Raw genomic sequence first — 20,491 nt, forward strand, 5'->3', positions numbered from 1 at the left:
TCAGAGCAGAACTGAAGGAAATAGAGACACAAAAAACCCTACAAAAATTCAATGAATCCAGGAGCTGGTTTTCTGAAAGGATCAACAAAATTGATAGACCGCTAGCAAGATTAATAAAGAAAAAAAGAGAGAAGAATCAAATAGATGCAATAAAAAATGATAAAGGGGATATCACCACCGATCCCACAGAAATACAAACTACCATCAGAGAATATTACAAACACCTCTATGCAAATAAACTAGAAAATCTAGAAGAAATGGATAAATTCCTCAACACATACACCCTCCCAAGACTAAACCAGGAAGAAGTTGAATCTCTGAATAGACCAATCACAGGAGCTGAAATTGTGGCAATAATCAATAGCTTACCAACCAAAAAAAGTCCAGGACCAGATGGGTTCACAGCCGAATTCTACCAGAGGTACAAGGAGGAGCTGGTACCATTCCTTCTGAAACTATTCCAATCAATAGAAAAAGAGGGAATCCTCCCTAACTCATTTTATGAGGCCAGCATCATCCTGATACCAAAGCCTGGCAGAGACACAACAAAAAAAGAAGTATGGACTTTTAAACAACATTAGTTCTTTCAATCCATGAACATGAGACATTGTTCCATTTATTTGAGCCCTCTTTAACTCTTTTCATCAGAGTTTTATAGTTTTCAGATCTTTCATCTCCTTGGTTAAATTTACTTCTGGGTATTTTGTCATTTTTGTCTATTGTAAATGGGATATTTTAAAATTTAGTTTTTGGCTAGTTCATTGTCAGTGTACAGATATTCTACCGATTTTTCTATTTTTTTTTTATCCTTTAACTTTACTGAATTCATTTATTGGTTCTAGCTGTTTTCTGTGGAATCTTTAGTTATTTATATATAAGATCATGTCATCAGCAGAGACAATTTTACTTCTTCCTTTCTGATTAGAATTCATTTTTATTTCTTTCTCTTGCCTTAATGCTCTGTCTGGGACTTCCAGCACAATGTTTGAAAAGAGGTGGCAAGAATAGAAATCCTTGTCTTGCTCCTGATCTTAGAGAAAAAGCTTTCAGAACTTTTATTTTTTTTCCATTCAGTATGTTGAATGTGGGCTTTTCAGATATGGCATTTATTGTGTCGAAGTACATTATTTCTACACATAATTTGTTTAAAGTTTTTAACATAAAAGGATATTACATTTTGTAGAATGATTTTTCTGCATCTACTGTAATGATTTTTTTTGTCCTTTGTTCTGTTAATGTGGTGTATCACATTTATTAACTTGCATGTTTTGGACTATCCTTGCTCATCACACTTGGTGATGGCAAATGATCGTATTAATGTACTGCTGGATTTCTTTTGCTAGTATTTTGTGAGTATTTCAAAAATTTGTGTTCACTAGGAAAATTGGCCTGCAATTTCTATGTAGTCACCTTATCTGGCTTTGTCAATAGAGTAACGTTGGCCTAGTTCAATGAGTTTGGAAGTATTCCTTCCGCTTTAACTTTTTTGGTCATGTTTGAGAAGAATTAGCATTAGTTCTTTAAATGTTTGGTAAAATTCAGCTGTGATGCCATCAGGTTCTAGGCTCTTCTTTGATTCAAGAACTATTGATTTTTTGTTACTGATTCAATGTCCTTGCTTATTAGCCTCTTCAGATTTTCTCTTTCTTTGTGAGTCAGTCTTGGTAGGTTGTATGTGTCTAGGAATTTCTTTCTTTCTTTAAGGCTATCTAATATGATAGCATATTGTTAATAAGTCTCTTATAAAGCTCTTGATTTTTGTGCTATCCATTGTAATGCCATCTCTTTCATTTCTGATTTTATTTGAGGCTTCTCTCTTTTTTCTTAGTAAGTCTAGCTAAGGGTTTGTGAATTTAGTTTTATCTTTTTAATTAAAAAATCTGTTTTATTGAGTTTTAAATTTTTTTTAACTATATTTCATTTATTTCTGCTGTTATTTATTTCCTTCTTTCTGTTAACCTTGGACTTAGTTTGTTCTTCTTTTTCTATTTTTTTGAGTTGTTACATTAGGTTTTTTATTTTAGATCTTTCTTTTTCTTTGATACAGATGTTTATTGCTATAAATTTCCCTCCTGGAACTGTTTTGCTGCATCCCATATGTGTGTTTTCATTTTCATTTGTTTTAAGATTTTTTTTTTTAATTTCTCTTTTTATTTATTTTCTGACTCATTGGTTTTCAGGAACATGTTGATTAATTTCCATGGTTCTGTGAATTGTCCAAGATTTCTACTGTTATTGATTGCTACTTACATATTTTGTGATTAGAAAAGATAATTGATATCATTTTAATCCTCATAAATTTGTAAAGACTTGTTTTTTTGCTAAATTACCTATCCTGGATAACATTCCATGTGTACTTGAGAAGAATGTGTACTCTGTAGTTGTTGGATGGGATGTCCTGTATATGTCTGTTAGATCCTATTGGTCTAAAGTGTAGCCGAAGTCCAGTGTTTCTTTGTTGATTTTTTTTCTGGATGTTCTAGTCATTGCTGAAAGTGGGGTATTGAAGTCCCCTACTATTATTGTATTGCCACCTATATTTTCCTACAAATCATTTAATATTTGCTTTATATATTTAGGTACTCTGATGTTGCCTGCATATGTAATTGCAATCGCTATATTTTCCTGATAAAGAGAAATTGTTCACTTTAAAACTATGATCTTGAAATACTATAGATTCGGGACAAAAAAGTTCTTTGTTTTTTAAGTATTATGATTAGTCTTCCTTTGCCTCCATAGAGCCATGTTTTAGCTTTCTCCATCCTGGTCTTTACCCAGAAGGCAGACATTTGTTAAGGTATAAACTAGATGGTCTTACCCTCTGGCTTCTGATTTGGCCAGTGAAATACATTGCCAGAATATTGTGAAGCAGGAAGAATGTCAGGCTATTCTTCCCACGTCGGCTCCCATTTCACCAGCCTATAGGCTTGCAGTGGATGTAATGCTCCACCCAAGATAAGAGATAGTTTTCTTCTATAGCTAGGTTCTTACTGTATTTTGTAAGTTGCTTTATCTGATCTTGATCGTTCTGGTCTAGGTTATTAAGTTTGATCTACTGTTGTTAACCTTGTTGGGGTGACTGTAAAACCATTATTCCTTTTTAAGAAAACCAAACATACTTTTGTAAATAGATTTTCCTCAAACTCTTTTTTAATTACATATGTTAATACATTGTAAATTTCTGCCATTGACTGATACATAAATAATTACTGAATTAGTTTTGTGATGATGTTAGAATGACATAGAATATTATTGAAGATAAGATTAAGGAAGGGATATATATATATATTATGTATATATATACACACACACACATACTATTTCTGAAAAGACAAATATTAGCATATTTGAAGGGAAATTAAGTAACGGCCATTCAAAATAATATTTGCATACCATAAAATACAAAAAAGTTTTATTTCCAATAAAAATATGCGTCAAATATGCAATATTTTCAAGTTTTTGTTTAATCATTTTTATAATTGTAAAAAATCAGAAAGCAGTCTCATGTCAGTGAGCAATAAATTGGCTAAATATAATATTATAGTAGTCCTTACTAATCTGCAGGAGATACATTCCATGATGCCCAGTAGATGCCTGAACCTGCAGGTAGTCCCAAACCCGAAATATATTACACGTTTTTTCTAAATACACATACATATGATAAAGTTTAATTTATAAATTAGACACAATAAGAGATTAACAACACTAACTGGTAAAGTAGAACAATTATAATAATACACTGTAATAAAAGTTATGTGGATCTGATCTTTCTCAAAATATCTTATTATGCTATAATCATTCTTATTTTATGATAATGTGAAATGATAAAATGCCTACATGATGAGATAAAGTGAGGTGAATGATCTGGCATTGTGAGATAACATTAGGCTACTATTGACCTCTGACAATATGTCAGAAGGAGGATCATCTGCCTCGGGAGATCCTGGATCTTTGATCCATGATGTTGACAATGGTTGAATGTCTGGAGTAGAGGATGTTAATGACTGATGGACAGGGAACATATACTGTGAGGATACGGTAGACAAAGGGGTGATTTACATCCCAGGTGGGATGGAACACGACGGTGTAAGATTTCATCTCACTACTCAGAATGGCACACAATTGAAAACATATAAATTCTTCATTCCTGAAATTGTCCATTTAATATTTTCAGACTGTGGTTGACCGTGGGTAACTAAAACTGCAGAAAGGCAACTACTGTATATCTATGAATTCAATCATCATGGACGTCTAAAATAAATGGTGAATTTCTCTATTTACTTATGGAAAAAGATTTACAAGACTATCATCCTTTATTTTTTAAGAAAGCAAAATGCATTATTTTTATATAAAATAGTAGAGTACCATTTTGTTTTACTCATATATCCATGTAATAGCATATATTAAACATCACTTATTTCCCACGTTTTATATATTTTTCTGAAACGTATAAATACAGAAAGTTATCCTGTTTATTTTGAAAGAAATATATGTTTTATAAGAAGTTTATAAAAACAAAGGAGAAAGCTATAGAAATATTTCATCTATGTAAAATTTTAAACATGTATTAAATGTATTTTCTGTTAAACACCAAGTAATAAAGTAATAAACACCTTCTTTTGCTATTGATGTTGTTCAATAAAGGTACTTGGGAAATAAACTCTGTGTCTTTCCATAAATTGAAAATGTTTGTATTTTAACCTTTTGATAAATATCATTTTGTTGAATATAAGATTCTAATTTTGAAATATTTTTCCCTTAGGATTTTGAAAGCTTTGCTTTAAGGTGTTTTCTCACTTACACTTAATATTAAGATATATGGAACATATTTAATTATTATTAATTTCTAGATAATCTACATTTCTTTCCTTAGAATGTATTTGTCTTTTTCTTTTCTTTAATTTTTAAAAACGTTTTGATGAGCAATATCAGGTAATACTTAATATAATTTTTGTAAAGACATGTTTGATTTGAAGTCTTTTACTTTTCCTGCTATTCCACAGTTAGTAGAGCTCTTCCAAGCTAAAAAAAATTCCCTAATATTTATACATTTCTGGAAATTTTTCTTCTATTATTTCATTGACATTTTTCTTGCTCCTGTATTCACTCTGCTCCCACTATAAAAAATCTTATTCAATATAAATTAAATATGGTTATATTTCCCCAAAGAGACACAACATCTTGTGTCTGGACTTTAGAGAAAGACAAAATCTGTTTAATGTCTGCTGTTAGGGAGAAGACACTTACTTTCATCTTGAAAGATTAAGGAAGCTGAAGGAACGGGCATTCCTTTCTTATGAAACAAAACAATATGGGACTTGAAGCCAGGAATAAATTTAAAGGATAATACAGGCAAAGGCCTAGGTGTGATTTAATATAAAGCGTTGTATCCAGGTAATATAATATATTCTGAGTATTTATAAATAAAATTATTATGTACAAATTGGCATTGCAAGCTCTAACAACATATGGTAGCAAAAGATTTGTTGTTAGTTACATTTGGCTAGAAAAATTCCTGGTTATGAAGAAACAAGTAGTATGGTAACTAATTATGAAAATTATCCTTTTAGGATAAGAGTGTCAAATTTAAAATGTATTGCTTTAAAATTAGTCTGAGAATAAAATGGTATAACTGAACATGAGAAACACAGAAAAATTGTTCTTAATAATTTGGGCCTAAAAACCCTTAAGAAACTCAGCAAATATAAATGCTTTCTTCCTCTGAAATGTGTGCAAATTTAAGTGCAAAATTTGGAATTCTATTTCAGTAGGATGTGCACCTCACTTTCCCAAATCACCCAAATATATTATCACTAGAATGAGAGTGCAATTGAAGAATATACAAAACAAGAATATTAAAAGAAAGACATAAGTTTCTTGGTAAACAATTGGTTGTACGCTCAAATATGTAAGAACTAAATGGTAGCAAGGTAAGATCTAGAGAATTCTCTTTCCCACCTGTGTATATATTTGTTCTATCAGGGATTGCTGCAAAAACAAAACAAAATAAGGATGACAAGCTCTTCATCATCTTTACAAAAATGAGTTCTAGTTTCTAAGCTATATATGCTGGAGAAATGTTCTGTTTTCCATTATCTATGACATAAACAGGTACTTTTGCCTCTTTTTAAAACTGATCATTGATCTCATATATTTCAAAACTTAATGGTGATGGCAGAAAACTGAAAAGCCATAATCTCAAATATATGCATTATTTATAATTTGATATGATATAGAATATTGAATTATCTTTTTATTTAGACTGATACAACTTGGAAAAATTACCCAAATTGCCTTCATTTATTTATGTATTTCTTTAAAAGTACTCAAGTCAGGACCATGCTGAAGATACAGCAGGATTAAAATGGATTTAATCTTTGCCACTTTCAGCCCAGGAAACAAACAAAAGCAAATACCTTTGCCAGAAACAACCCTGAGGATCGTTCACTTATGCCAGGAATTGTTGAGCATACAGCTGTGAGAAAGAAAGTTAACAGCACTTACACTTAAGTTGCTGACAATCCTGTAGTAAAAAGCAGATTGTATTCTCAAATTAGGTTTCTTGAAAGATTCTGTAGTCAGAAAACATGTGTGAAGATTTAACAGCATGTAAAAAACAGAAAAATAAAAGATGGTCTATTATAGATAATAGACTAATGAAAGTAAAATAAAAAGACTAATAAAAGTAAAATAAAAGACAGTCTATTATAGAAACTTTCAAAGTAAGACCTTGGGATGAGTTGTCCAGAAAATCATTGCTGGTTTTGGTGGAGGGGTATGAGTATTAGTGTGTGTAAGTCTGTGAGTGGTCACATGCAATGTCACTTTAGGTACCCAGTTAACACATTTCTGCAATGAATCACACAGGAAAACACTCTGTCTACTTCTGCACATTGCCCAGGGGCACTCTAAGAGCTCTAAGATTGGCTCTTTAGTGAATGCCAAACATAAAACAATTCTGATGAACATTAGTGTTATCTTGATGAGCACTCATAGCAGATCTCCCTTAAAGTGACTTCTTGAACAGGGGAAGCACAGGAAAGATGCTTATGGCCATTACAGTATAACGATGGTTATATATCTGAAACATCAGCTACACATAATGGTGCATTAGGGTAGATACAGGTTTCCAGTCTGACATCTTTCAGAAGTAAGAGTGGGCAATATTGCAGCAGGTAGTGGAGGTGGTTCAGGTGTAGGTAGGGCATGAATGGTTAGTGTGATTTCATTTATGAACACAGCAGGAAGGATGTGCAATCATTTAGTTCATGTGTACATATATCATCAACGTCTTCACAAATAAAAACCTCATATTTACATTTTCTGAAACAGATTGCTTACCTTCCCCTTTAAGATCAACACACATTGCAAACCTACTCTGTAATAATTAATTCTTAACAGAAAGCATATTAAAAATAATTGTATAGATAGGTCAAGATATGAGGTTGGTGTTTGAAATGAGTTACTTAGAATACAATATGAGCAAAATTGAGATTAGATCTAATAACCTAGAAAATAAATCCCTGAGTTTTTTTACTAATAACATTTCAATTTCCACCCTACACTAACACTGGCTTCCTATGAAGTCAATCATTAAAAGATCACTTTGCAGTTGACCAGAATGAATTTCAACCTCCCACAGCTACCCATTACAAAACAGTAGTCTTGCACTAAAGAAAGGAGATACTTTTATGGGGTAAAATAACCATAAAATGAATGAAACTCTTTCAGGGATATTAGATATTTACAAAGTAGCTCTTTATAAAAATGTTCCGTTAGGAATAAAGATAAAATGTTTTGGATATAAAATAATGATGGGGTTTAATATTAAAGGTGTCAGCTATGAAGACCACATGGTTATTGTGAGAAATAACATTTAACCTTTCTCTTGTGGCTGATGGAGGCCAATGCAGTATTTTATTATCAACAATGGCAGTTGATTTATTACCACTGTTTCTACTCCAGTAGAGCCACATTAGGCTGGGCTTGATGTATCATTTGTTATCTTCAACCCCCCTGCACACTTTCTGCATGCATAATCTCTTTGTTGTAGCAAATTTTAAACAGAGAAGAGTAAATATTTAAGTAATTCTTCCAAATTCATTAGAAACTGTAGAGGTAAAATCGACTAGCTAAATAGATTATGGCAGACAATGTCTGACGTAATCATAAAGTTCTGGCTTCAAGAAGAATGATGGTTATACATCTGAAACATCAGCTATGCATAATGGTGCATTAGTGTAGATACAGCAGTGACAGAGAATAAATCAAAGGCACACTTTCAGATGGGAATAAAATTTTGTGGAATAAATTCAGGTCAGATAGCTTTTAGCAGTTTCTGTTTTCAGAACTTACTACCTAAAAAATCAGTCAAATTGTCTAGAATTGCTTGGCAGATGCACTGAGAATAATTTCCCTATCTTTCAACTAGTCTGATGATTTGACATTAATGCAGAAGCAAATTTAGGTATATCAAAATAGTTCTATCTGAAATTTTATCTTTTATGTATACATCCCTGATGAATTTTAGAATCTTTGGAAATATAATTTTTGCTGTAGTAAAATATGGTTAATGATCATCATTATAAATCTAGAATGAACTTGTTTCCATATGTTTTCTAGCCAATGATCATAAATATTAACTGAACTTATGAAGTGTTAAAAAAAGATGCTTTTTGTGTGATGTTTTATTCTGTGAGAAGGGCTCTGAATCATCTTAACTCCAAGCCTCTCTCTATCTTTTTATTCAATCCGCTAACAGGAGATGGAGTACTTTTTATGACTGGTAAATGTGGAAGTAGTTAAGTAGGCATGTTTTGCTCATCTATGCCTTTCCTTCTCTTTATAGTAAGCAAATCTGAAGAGATAATTCATTGTCTGCTGTTCCTTAAGGAGAGCAGGTCTACTGGTTCAATAACTATTAATTTTGATATCTGCTTTTAAGAATCCCATTATTGGTTCTCATATGTAATATATAATCTATGCCTTCAAATCTATTATTTATAAATTGTAATGGAATATTTTTGTTTTCCATCTACCACTTTTTATTTCTCAACACTCAGTTGAAAAATTTAGAGGAGTGCTATTTGTTGAGGTTTCCGTAACTGCAACATGCCCTATAGATGAAAAAAATATAGGTTTCATATTTTCCCATCTCTATTTTAAGCAGCTCCTTCCTCTGGGTTCCTATATTATGGCCTATCCGCTACCATGTTAATCCAAAGCTTGAATTAATTTTATGCATTAAGAAAATAATAAGCATGTATTTCCTAAAGTGCATTTATCATGAACAAGTATTTGTTAACCCCTAAAATATGTGTGCCAAACATTCTAAATGGTCTTGCATAAATAACAATGTTTGGGACGAGAAATAAACACAAAGATGAATGAATAGAGGAATCAATATAGGAGAAAACATGGAGGTGATATTAATTCAGTCAACAAATATATATAAATAAATAAACATGATGAGGGCTAAGTTTATATAAATAAACTAACATGACGAGAAGTAAGAAATATATATTTGAATTGAATGTAACTGGAACTAAATCTTGTCTGTGCTACATATCATATCCTACCTTTGAAAACCAATTTTTTTGAGTCTAAGTTATATCAATAGTAAAATTGTGCAAATAACTTCTAAGTCATATGCAAGTTAAGAGGTTTTCCTTAATAATGTATGTAAAATAATAACATATCAAGAACTCAGTATGCATTATTTTCTCTACTTCTCTCCAAAGTGTCTTGAAGTCTTTTGGAAAAGACTGACATACAAAGAGATGATACATCTAGAGAGATACAGAATATGAATTGGAGAAAGAAAAAAGCTATTTACTACTGAGTAAAAAGTAAAATATGATTGGAAGTATAAGGTGATTATACGCAGTTGCCAAGAAAGTCTTTGTTGGATCTGAATTAACTGGTAAAAAACTTGCTGAAAGATAACAATATTTTATCTGAATTTTATACTCTGTGTGTATGTGTATGTGTGTGTATGTTTGTGCATGTAGAAAAATGTAGACTAGTGAACAGAGCATATTGTTTTACAGTATGGGATCACGGAATAATGTTGGCAAAAAATTGGATATACTAAATAAGACTGAAGCTATGTGAGTTACATACCTGTGGGAGTAACTGAAGTGATAGTTAGTTAGCAATAGGCCACAAGTTTAAATAATACAGAAACTTTCTACTCACATTTAAAACTTAAACTTCCTCCAGTGAACATTTAGATGATTGCTTATTTATATTATGAACAAATCTAATGTTATAGGGTTGAATTAACAAAACAAAACAGCAAAACACTAGTAATAAAAATAACTATGTATTTTATTTTAAGAAATGTAACTAATATGGTTTAGCTAAGTAAGTCTGCTAAACAGCATTAATAAATCTAAAGATATCTTCAGTTTTGGTATAAATTTACATGACCACATACAGAGACAGTAACTGTATCATTCAAGTTTTCTCATTGAAATAATACATTTTAGCATCTTTTTTAAATATCTGAGTAACTGAATACACAAAAACACACACTTACATATACATGTATATATATGACTAATTCATTATTAAAAATGATTGTCCTTAATAAATGTCAATTCAAAATATGGTAAGAAATAGGATCACTAATAGCTTCAAATATGGCAAATTTAGAGAGCCTACTCTTGAAACTAAATCTGCTTATTTAAATGTAGCATATGCAAGAGCATAGAAAAATGACACAAAAACAAAGAGATTCCAGAAATGCAAAATAATTTATTAACTGGGACCACCAATTGGTATATTTAGGCTGTCTTTTACAGGATTAATTTTACTGTCCCAATATGGTCCTGGAAAATCTTTGACATGTCAGCTTTCAGGAGCCTGGGGAGTCGAGTTTTGATGCTCATCAATCAAAATTAGGGATTTAGTCACATTTGCTTTACTTACGTGAGAGCAACGGGGAAAAAAATAAGCTACCCTGGTTCAATCATAAGGCGGTCAAAGACATGTATACAAAGAGAGGACCAGACCGTAATCATAGCTTATGGCATGGTTTGTGTCAATGTTTATTTTATGGTAGAAGTCCTTGGATTATAGACGGGGCTCTATAGTCACAGTCATAGAAAGAACTTTTTTCACAATAGCCTAGGGTTTGCACAATTTTTTGATGTTGTTCTTTTATTCCACATGGTAATTTGTGCCCTGTGTATTCTCACAGGCATACTGGATGCACTAATTAGGGTTCTCCAGAGAAACAGAACCATAGGAGATATAATAGAAGAAATGATATTTCTTATATAGTATAAATATACATTTGTGTGTCGGGGGGAGAGAGAGAGAGAAAGAGAGTGAGAGAGATAAAGAGATAATATGTATCATAAATATTTCCTCTGTAAGAAATTGGCCCATAAATTATGGAAGCTGAGAAGTGCCATAATCTGTCAGCAAGCTGGAACCCAGGATAGCCAAAAGTGTTTTCCTATTGGTCTCATTGTATTATATTTTCATTCCAGTGGTGTCAATCTGAAGGCCTAAGAACCAAGAACACCAATAGTTGTAAGTTCCAGTTCAAGGGCAAGAGAAGACCTATTTCCCAGCTCGATCAGTCAGGCAGAGAGTAAAATCTCCTTTCCTTTACCTTTTGGTTCTATTCAGGTCCTCAACAGATAGGAAAATGCCTACTCACATTGGAGAAAGCCACTTCTTTAATTAGCCTATCAATTTAGATGCTAATAAAATCCAGAAACACCCAGAAAGAATGTTTAACCAAGTATCTGGGCACCCTGTGACACAGTCAAATTAACACATAAAATTAGCCATCACACTTGGCTATTTTATTTAATAATAATAAGGGAGATGTCTGCTTCTGATCAAGATGGTTTAACAGACACTGAACTTATGTTTTCTACCTGAACATCAGAAAAATGAATATATAAAACAATATTCTTCAAGATGCTGGACATCAGACAACAAGGAACAATGATTCCTGAGAAATGAAAAACAAATAAGGCAATCTCCACAAATTAACCCAGTTTATTCTCTTGAGAGAATTTTGAATCTGTTGCGCAGGGAAGGCAAACAAGGTAATATGGTTTGGCTCTGTGTACCCACCCAAATCTCATTCTTGAATTGTAATCCCCATGTGTCAAGGAAGGGACCTGGTGGGAGGTGACTGGATAATAATTATAGTTTCCCCCATACTGTTCAAATGATAGTGAAGGAATTCTCACAGGATCTGACAGTTTTAAAAGGGGCAGTTTCCCATGCACTCTATCTCTCCTGACGCCTTGCGAAGAAGGTGCTTGCTTCTCCTTCTGCCATGACTGTAAATTTCCTGAGGCCTCCCCAGCCATGTGGAACTGTGAGTCAATTGAACTTCTTTTATTTATAAATTACCCAATCTTGGATAGTATCTTTATAGCAGTGTGAAAATTGACTAATACACCAGGGTAAAGCCTGACAAACTTCCTGAGTTGAGATGGAGCTGAGAGTCTACAGAGAACAAGGAAGCTAGAGATTTCAGGACAAATAATTATATAGTAGATATTTTCAAGAGAGAGAACTACAAAGTTCTGTAGAAGTTGCCTTAGAGTATTCAGCTGCCCATGCTCACAAACAAACCAACTTCAGTCAAAAGAAACAATATCAGAAAAAGTTTACAGTGCCTGGCATACATATACAGAACTGGTCATAGTTCCTGTATTCTCACTAACCAAATGGAAAAATCCTCAAGATTCAAAGAGTAATGTGCAGAGTACATAGGTCTTCTTGCCTCAGTAGTGAGGAAATAACTAGTCCAAATCTGATCACTACTTTGGGCCTGCTCAACAAATCTTAGAAGACAGAAAAAGATCAAACTTAATTTCAATGTGCCCCCAGAAAATAGCTCTAGGATATTTTTGTAAATGCAAAATATCCAGCATGCAACAAGGTAAAATTCTTAATTCCTACCATTGAATGAAATACTACAAAGCTCTCAAAAACAAGTAGAAAAAACATGCCCAAATGAGAAGAAATAGCAATTGATAGATTCCAAGAACAGATGAATATGCTAGAATTTGCAGACAAAGACACTAAGGGAGTTATTAGAACTAAATTATATATGTTCAAAGAGTTAAAGGAAGATGAAATATGTAACAAAGACCTAAATAAACTTCTAGGGAGAAAGGTATAATGTGTGTGTTAACAAATACACTGAATGAGATTAACAGATTGGACATTACAGAAGAAATGATTAGTGAATTTGAAGAGCTAGCGGTAAAACCTATTTAAAATAAAACACAGCCAGAAAAGAGAAATAAATAAATACATAACAGATCATCAGTGAAGTATAGTAGAACTTCAAATAGCTTAATATAGAAGTAACTGGAGTCTCTGAAAGAGAGGAAAGGGAAATAAAGGAAAATAAAGAACTGTTGGCCACAAATTTTCAAATTTTATTATATGTTTAAAATAACTGCTAAACAAAATTCAAGCACACAAAACATGGAAGCACACAAAACACTATGTCATAATGAAATTGTTTAAATCCAGTGATAAAAAAAATCTTATAAGTGATCAGAAAAGGCATGTTGTGTTGTAAAGAAGAAAATAGATTTCCCATTGGAAACAAAAAAGTAAGAAGACAATGGAATAACATGTTTAAAGTATAAGTATTAAAACAAAACAATGTCAATCTATAATTCTATACCGAGGGTAGACAGAGTTACAAAGAATGTTGTTAGTATTTTAACCTTCAGTTAATCTGAAGCTTAACATTTTTTGGTTTAGCATCCTGGTGTTTGGTATTTCCTCTGTCCTATGCCCCAGACATGGGCTATCTCTTCCAGTTCTCCAGCCCCAGCTGTATTCTATTCTGAATTTTTAGTCAAGGCTTGCAGGAATGGGGTTGAGTTCTCTAACATTACAACAAAGCTTCAGCCTTAGGCCAGCTTCGTAAATGGATGTCTCAGTTGTATGGTCTTCACACATGTCCCTCTCCCTTCTCTAGGTATATATAACGCTGAACCTAGCACATATTCCTGGATCTTCCTCGGTGGAAGAACGCCTCTTGCCCCTTCCTGTAACCCCCTTCCTGTTTTATTCCTCACTTGTACCGAACTTTAGCAGTGGCTTCAGCCTAGAGTTTCGATTCCCTTCCCCATGTAGCTTAAGACTTTCGTAACATCAGAGAGATAGAGAAAATGAGTCTGGGTGAACTTTTTACAGTGACCACTGTTCCTCTCCCACTGCCAGCTCCACAGATGAGACTTCTCATAATCCTTTTTGATCTTCCCTGTGGACTCCTTTTGGATTTCCTGAAGGAAAAGCCTAAAAGAGAATATGAACCTCTCTCTGTATCTCTAGTCGTTATGGGCTTCTTACTCTCACACCAGGTCACAGTCAGACTTCAGCAACTCATTAGTCCAGTTTAGTCTTACTAGATTACATCCGGGTCTGCAGCTTCCATTCTGTGCAGGCACTTGCCGTCTTGTTTCTCCCTATTGGCCTGCTGTCACTCTTGATTTTGGGTTAGTCATGGTGCCAATCAAATGAACACATTTAAGTCATTCAGGAAAAGACAAGTCCCGAATGAATTTCTTGGTACTAATCAATGAATTATTTCTCTTGTGGATTTTAATTACAATACAAAGTTTCCAACAATTTGTGTAAAAGTCAAATAAGTTATTAATATTAATATCCTTCTAAATCCTGCTAAATTAAAGCAGAATAAACTTTTTTTTTTTTTTTTTTTTTTTGATGAGACGGAGTCTCGCTCTGTCGCCCAGGCTCGAGTGCAGTGGCCCAATCTTGGCTCACACTGCAAGCTCCGCCTCCTGGGTTCACGCCATTCTCCTGCCTCAGCCTCCCGAGTAGCTGGGACTACAGTTGCCCGCCACCACGCCCGGCTAATTTTTTGTATTTTTTAGTACAGACGGAGTTTCACCGTGTTAGCCAGGATGGTCTCGACCTCCTGACCTCGTGATCCACCTGCCTCGGCCTCCCAAAGTTCAGAATAAAAATTTTCTTAAGCTCAACACCGTTACTGGTATTTTACACAATTTATTTCATTTATTTATTAAAAAAAAATCCTATGAATTAGATGTTCCGATGTTTTACATTCCAAAAAGAAAAAAAAAAAAAAAGACTGAATCTAAAAGACTTCTAAGAAGCTTCCCCCAGATTGGTTACTGAGCGAGCAGCAAGAATAAAATTCAAACTTATTTCCTAATTCAATGTCCATGCTTTATCAAAACAAAACGGAGCTTGTGGAAACTATTCAACAAATATCTGATGTTTAATTCAAACACTATGTCTGACTACTACTGTCTAAATTTTTAAATTTTGTACTCATTATTAGAAACAGCTGCATTCAGGATAAGTGCTAATGATTTCAGTTTCAAGCCTAAAAAATTATTTATATGTGGTATAAATGTACAAATATAATAGGGTTATAGAAATTTACTTAGGAACAATGCATAGGTATGATGTCACTTATTGAGCTGTGCAAATACTGTATTTAGTAATACAAGTGTGAAAGAATTATGCATTTATTAAAAATGTATTTTACAACAAAAATACTGAAATTGTTGCAAAATGGCATTTTAATTTCAAATGCATGTTTGTAAAGTCCTCTTGAATTAAAAATTACTGAGAATTGAACACATTCTCAAACTAAAGGAATTATTTATACAATTGTCATTCTGTAAATTGGAAAAGTGGAATGATATAATATTTTTTTGCTGAATTTATAAGCTGAAATTGAGCTAGGAATTAAATGCACCCTGACAAACAGGTAAGTAATCTATTTTCTGAAGTTAATATTCTTACCTTGTAATTAAATTAGTGACTGAAATAGCCATTTTTTCAAATATCAATAAACAGTGAATTAAATATACCTATATTTACAGCTTTTAAGATTGTTTTATTTTTATGATTAAAACAAATGTAATTCATTTCATAAAACACTAGTTAAAAATATTTAAATATTTTTATTGTAATTTACTTTATAACTTTTACGATGCACTTCATGAACACTACTTAATTTCAGAGATAAAAAAGTATAATAGATAATGATCTTTATGAAAATCTGTGATCTCATACCATATATACGAATTTTTGTTCTGCTTTAAACCTAATATTTTATCTTTGAAAGTAAGTTATCTAATTATCACTTATGATTTTAAAAATGAAGTTGCCTACTGATAAAACATTTTCACTTTTTGCATAGATTGAATTGGCTTTTCATGAAGTGATGTTAGTCAATTCAATCAGAAATAAATTTGAACATTAATTATAGTGCATCATATAGATTGTTAGGATACATAATTAATTGCTTACTTACAAATAGTAGAATTGAGAGTCCTGAGTTGAAAGTTAGTAATTTCTCTTTTCCAGATAAGTTTCACTCATACTAACTGACATGAAACTCATATTTCACTCTCTGTTTGGGAACTAAAAATGAGAATACAGATTAATACCCATTTTCTTATATTTAATCCCATGTAGTGTTTGCAATATAAATACTATCCAAAGCACCAAACAAGTTTTTTTTTCTATGCAAAGCTATTTGATCTCATTTCTTCAGTAAAATTTCTAATTAAGGAATAAGAATGTTTACAGAGGTAGACGTTAAATACAAAGCATTGGATTTCCTCTAATTCATGCTTTATTTATACGTAGTGTTGGTTTATAAAAGAGTGTTCTAGTTTTTTATAATTTAATTGGTAGTTTTGACCTTAGCACTTTCTAAATACATTTAGTAATGAATAACCCACTTGACAACTTGGAGTCTGAATGCTTCACTACAGAAGATGGCCATTATACTGTTATACTGTTCACTTCAAGAGTCATTGTGAGGCTCAAGAATCTGGGTGAAAATACCTCCTAGTTTACGATGTTCTTTGTAAGTATAATGCATGATTATTATTTATCTTTGTTAGTCTCCTTCTATTGAAGACTTTGCTCAAGATACTTACTTGAAGACTTTAAAACTCTTATTCATTTTATTCCTTCATGCACTAAGGTTATATGTAAATCCCAATCTATGCCTCTTTAAATACAGGGATAATTTCATTTTCAAAAATAAAATTACAATTCCTTCTCTCTTCAGAACAGCTTTTACATGATTAGAACCACTTATAATACATATAGCACATGCTGTCTCTTAACAGTTCAAAGTGAATGTGCAAGTAAGCATCAGGCTTTTTTATTAACATAGGAATTGGCAAAAAAACATAATTGAGAGAATCCAAATCAAGAACCAGCGAAACTTATTTCTGTATCTGTTTCTTCCATTATTGCATTGCATTATGTCATTAAGTTTGCAATTTGGAGCTGGTTTCTTTACTGGTCCTGTAAATACTAGGGTATAACTTATAGTTCTTGAGAGGATACAATTATGAAATTATGTACACATGTTAAAATAATATACAAAATACTGATACCAGATTATAAGGTAAAAATACAATGTTATATGTTTCTATGGGAGACAATGGTAAATATGTGTTTTAGATTTGTATCTTGGTTTGAGATGAGGTTTGAACACAACAATTTATTGGGTAGGTAATCCCTGGAGACAATAGGGAATGGGAGAGTAAAAGGAGAGGGAAGGCAGCTAATTAAAGGCACATATTCAAGTATGTTATCATGTGGGAAACCTGACGTTGATCATGCTGGGGAACTCTGAAAGCCAGAGTAGTATAAATGCCTCACTGAAATGACACAGGGGGGCAAAAGATCTGAGATATTTTTGCACTTTCCATTGTTGGCTGAGGATCCCTCCTGAGGGAACCTGAGACGGTTGACACTTTTGGCCTGCTGCACCCATGGGCAGAGCTTGTCTGAGAGCAGAAGCCCTTAGACAGAGATGCAGGTTCTGCATTTGGAGTTCTGGGCTACTTGCACAGATACAGGATGAGAAAGCGGATGAAGGTGAACACAATGTATTTTCTGTTGAAGTGGCCACAGATCAAATCTACTCATGCACCATACTAAATCCATTTCAACCTGTAACTGCTTGTTAAAGGTGGTGTGCAGTGACAATGTTATGAAGAAAGGACTTAAAACAAGTATTAGTGTGCCAAGCTAAATCCATACTGCAGTGTATAATCCTGAGACAATAACTAATATTCATCATATTCCTCTTCTGCCGATTATCTTGATGCTCTTCATGCCTGACCAGAATATTTGCTGATTTGTGTTGCTTGCAATGTGAAGTAACTTAAATCTATATTCCTAAAGAGGTCGGAATCTGCTACCACGCTCTTGCTAGGTCTGATTGGCGCAATTGTCAAATCACAATTATGGATATAGAAACAATACATGGCTTCAAAGTGACTCTCTCAACTTCCAGGTATACTTTACTGCCTTCAACAGATTGTAACAACTATTTCTTCATTATTAATCAGGACTAATAAGACCTTTCTTGTCCTGCTGGTCTGCTGAAATAAAGAACACAAATGATCAGGTGGCAGCCTTTCGTTTTAGTGTGATGTTTATTCTGTCCATTAATATACTTGCTCCTCCATGAAAACCTGAACCTCTAGTCCAGTAGGCACATAACTATAGAAATTATCCAAATGGGTACTTCTTTGATTACCTGGTTCTGAGACACCTGCATTCTACCTAACAAACATAACTCAGTACCATAAGATAGCCATAGGCTCAAAGAGTCTTGAAATTGTTCAGGGTTTAATCACCAAGCCAATGTCTTAGTTGTACTTTAGGAGTCCATGCCAATGTTCTATTAGTCTAGCAACTTCTAGGTGACATGGTACATGGTAAACCAGGACGAAACCAAGTTCATCCGTTTATTTATCATAAAGTAGATCCACAGTGGACCAATAGACTAGCCAGGGTGTGTTGTTCTCATGGCAAGAGAAAGACACAGAGAGAGTAGAATCACATGAGACCTCTTTTGGTCCATCACCACCACACTGTCATTACTGCCTCATGCCATAGGCCAAAGTCCAAAAGTCAAAAAGTGGAGAAATACAGTATCTCAAAATTGAGGCAATGATAAGGATGTGGATTCAAGTTGGGGTGAAGAATTTGGGGATCTGCCTTCACTTTATCATACTGAGTGTTTCTTTCATCAATGTCTCATATATATTTTTATAGTCCAAGAGAGAAAAGATAATATATGATTACTCTCACATGCATTGTTTTACATATCTTTTCTCAATATTTTACCTTTGGTACATACAAAATTAAGGACTTCAACTCTATCAACAATACATTATGAATAATTACAGTTAATCAGTATGCTGAATCCATTTATAATAGTTAAAGATATGGAATGAAAAATACAGAAATATGCAATTTGGTTTGAGATGCACAATATGTTCATTTAAAAATTTAAAAACTTTTATAAGCAATACAAAATTAGCAAGGCTGGCTTAAAAGTATCTACATGTTAATAAGAAGTAATATGAAATAAAATCAGAATGGAGGACGATTAGAAAGTTTGGTTTTAGAAAAATGAGATTTTAAAGAAATTTGTTTTTAAAGAATATTTGAAAAAAATAAGAATTAGAGAAAAGAAAAACAATTTGAATTTTTGGTAGTGAGAAATAAATTAACTTTCAAACAGCAATGAGTGGAAAAGCATACCTAAATTGAAGCCCCAGGTCCAAGATAAAGTTTAGTTAAATGTGGTTCTACAAGACTGGGAAGAATAGAAACAGAAGCATTAGAGACAAATTAACCTATAGCCATAATAACAGCCTTCATTTTGTAAGTTATTTGAAAGTGTCTTTATTTTGGAGTTTCCGTGTGCTTTTTTAAAAGTGTTTAGTAGAGCTAAATATTCCACAAGATTTAGTGAATAATCAAGGATTCATTTGAAGTCAGCAGCAGGTAGCATCTTCACAACTAGTAGCAAATGAACAAGGAGTATAAATACCCCATATTGAAGTGGAGATAAAGCAAATTTGGGAAAATGCATGTATAACTAAAAATAATAATAGAACATTAATAAAATTTGTAAGAACTCTGAATCAACTGAAGTAATCTTTTAGACTAAGATATTATTAGAAGAAGTGATATAAAACAAAATAAAATGAGTCATTTTAGATATTATGAGTTCATTATTGCTCATAGTAAAATGACAAAAGCTCTTTGAATAATGACAAGATATTGAAGAAGATAATACAAAGGTATGTGAAAATTTCCTGAAAATTTATTTCAGTCATCAAATTTTTATCAACATAATATTACCCAAGTTAACAACTGACCTGGAAAAGTTAAGAATAATTTCAACAATTAATTTAACAAGAATTTTATCTGGATAATGGTTGAAGAATGGTTAAAAAATAAAAATCCCCTTTACTCATTTAAGTAAAACCTAAGAAATATCTGGACTTTCTTTCAAAGAGGGATTTATTCACTCAATAAATCTACTCTCAGTATGTCCCAAAGTACAAGAATTTTCTGACACAAGGGACAATGTAGCAGAAAATTGTTGTTAGAAAAAAATAAATTAAATTAATTGCGTAGTTTTTAAGTGGATAAGAAGTTTTTTGGC

General features: G+C 32.7%; 1 long non-coding RNA gene across 1 annotated transcript in view; it reads right to left on the bottom strand.

The window, feature by feature from the left end:
- Positions 1-20,491, bottom strand: part of LOC129059085 (uncharacterized) — a 112,191-nt gene that overhangs the window by 80,702 nt on the left and 10,998 nt on the right. The window contains exon 2 of the long non-coding RNA XR_008524775.1: positions 16,306-16,419. This is a non-coding gene — a long non-coding RNA (uncharacterized LOC129059085). The remainder of the gene's footprint in view (positions 1-16,305; positions 16,420-20,491) is intronic.

This window comes from Pongo abelii, chromosome 3 (genome assembly GCF_028885655.2).
Source record: "Pongo abelii isolate AG06213 chromosome 3, NHGRI_mPonAbe1-v2.0_pri, whole genome shotgun sequence".
Taxonomy (NCBI): domain Eukaryota; kingdom Metazoa; phylum Chordata; class Mammalia; order Primates; family Hominidae; genus Pongo; species Pongo abelii.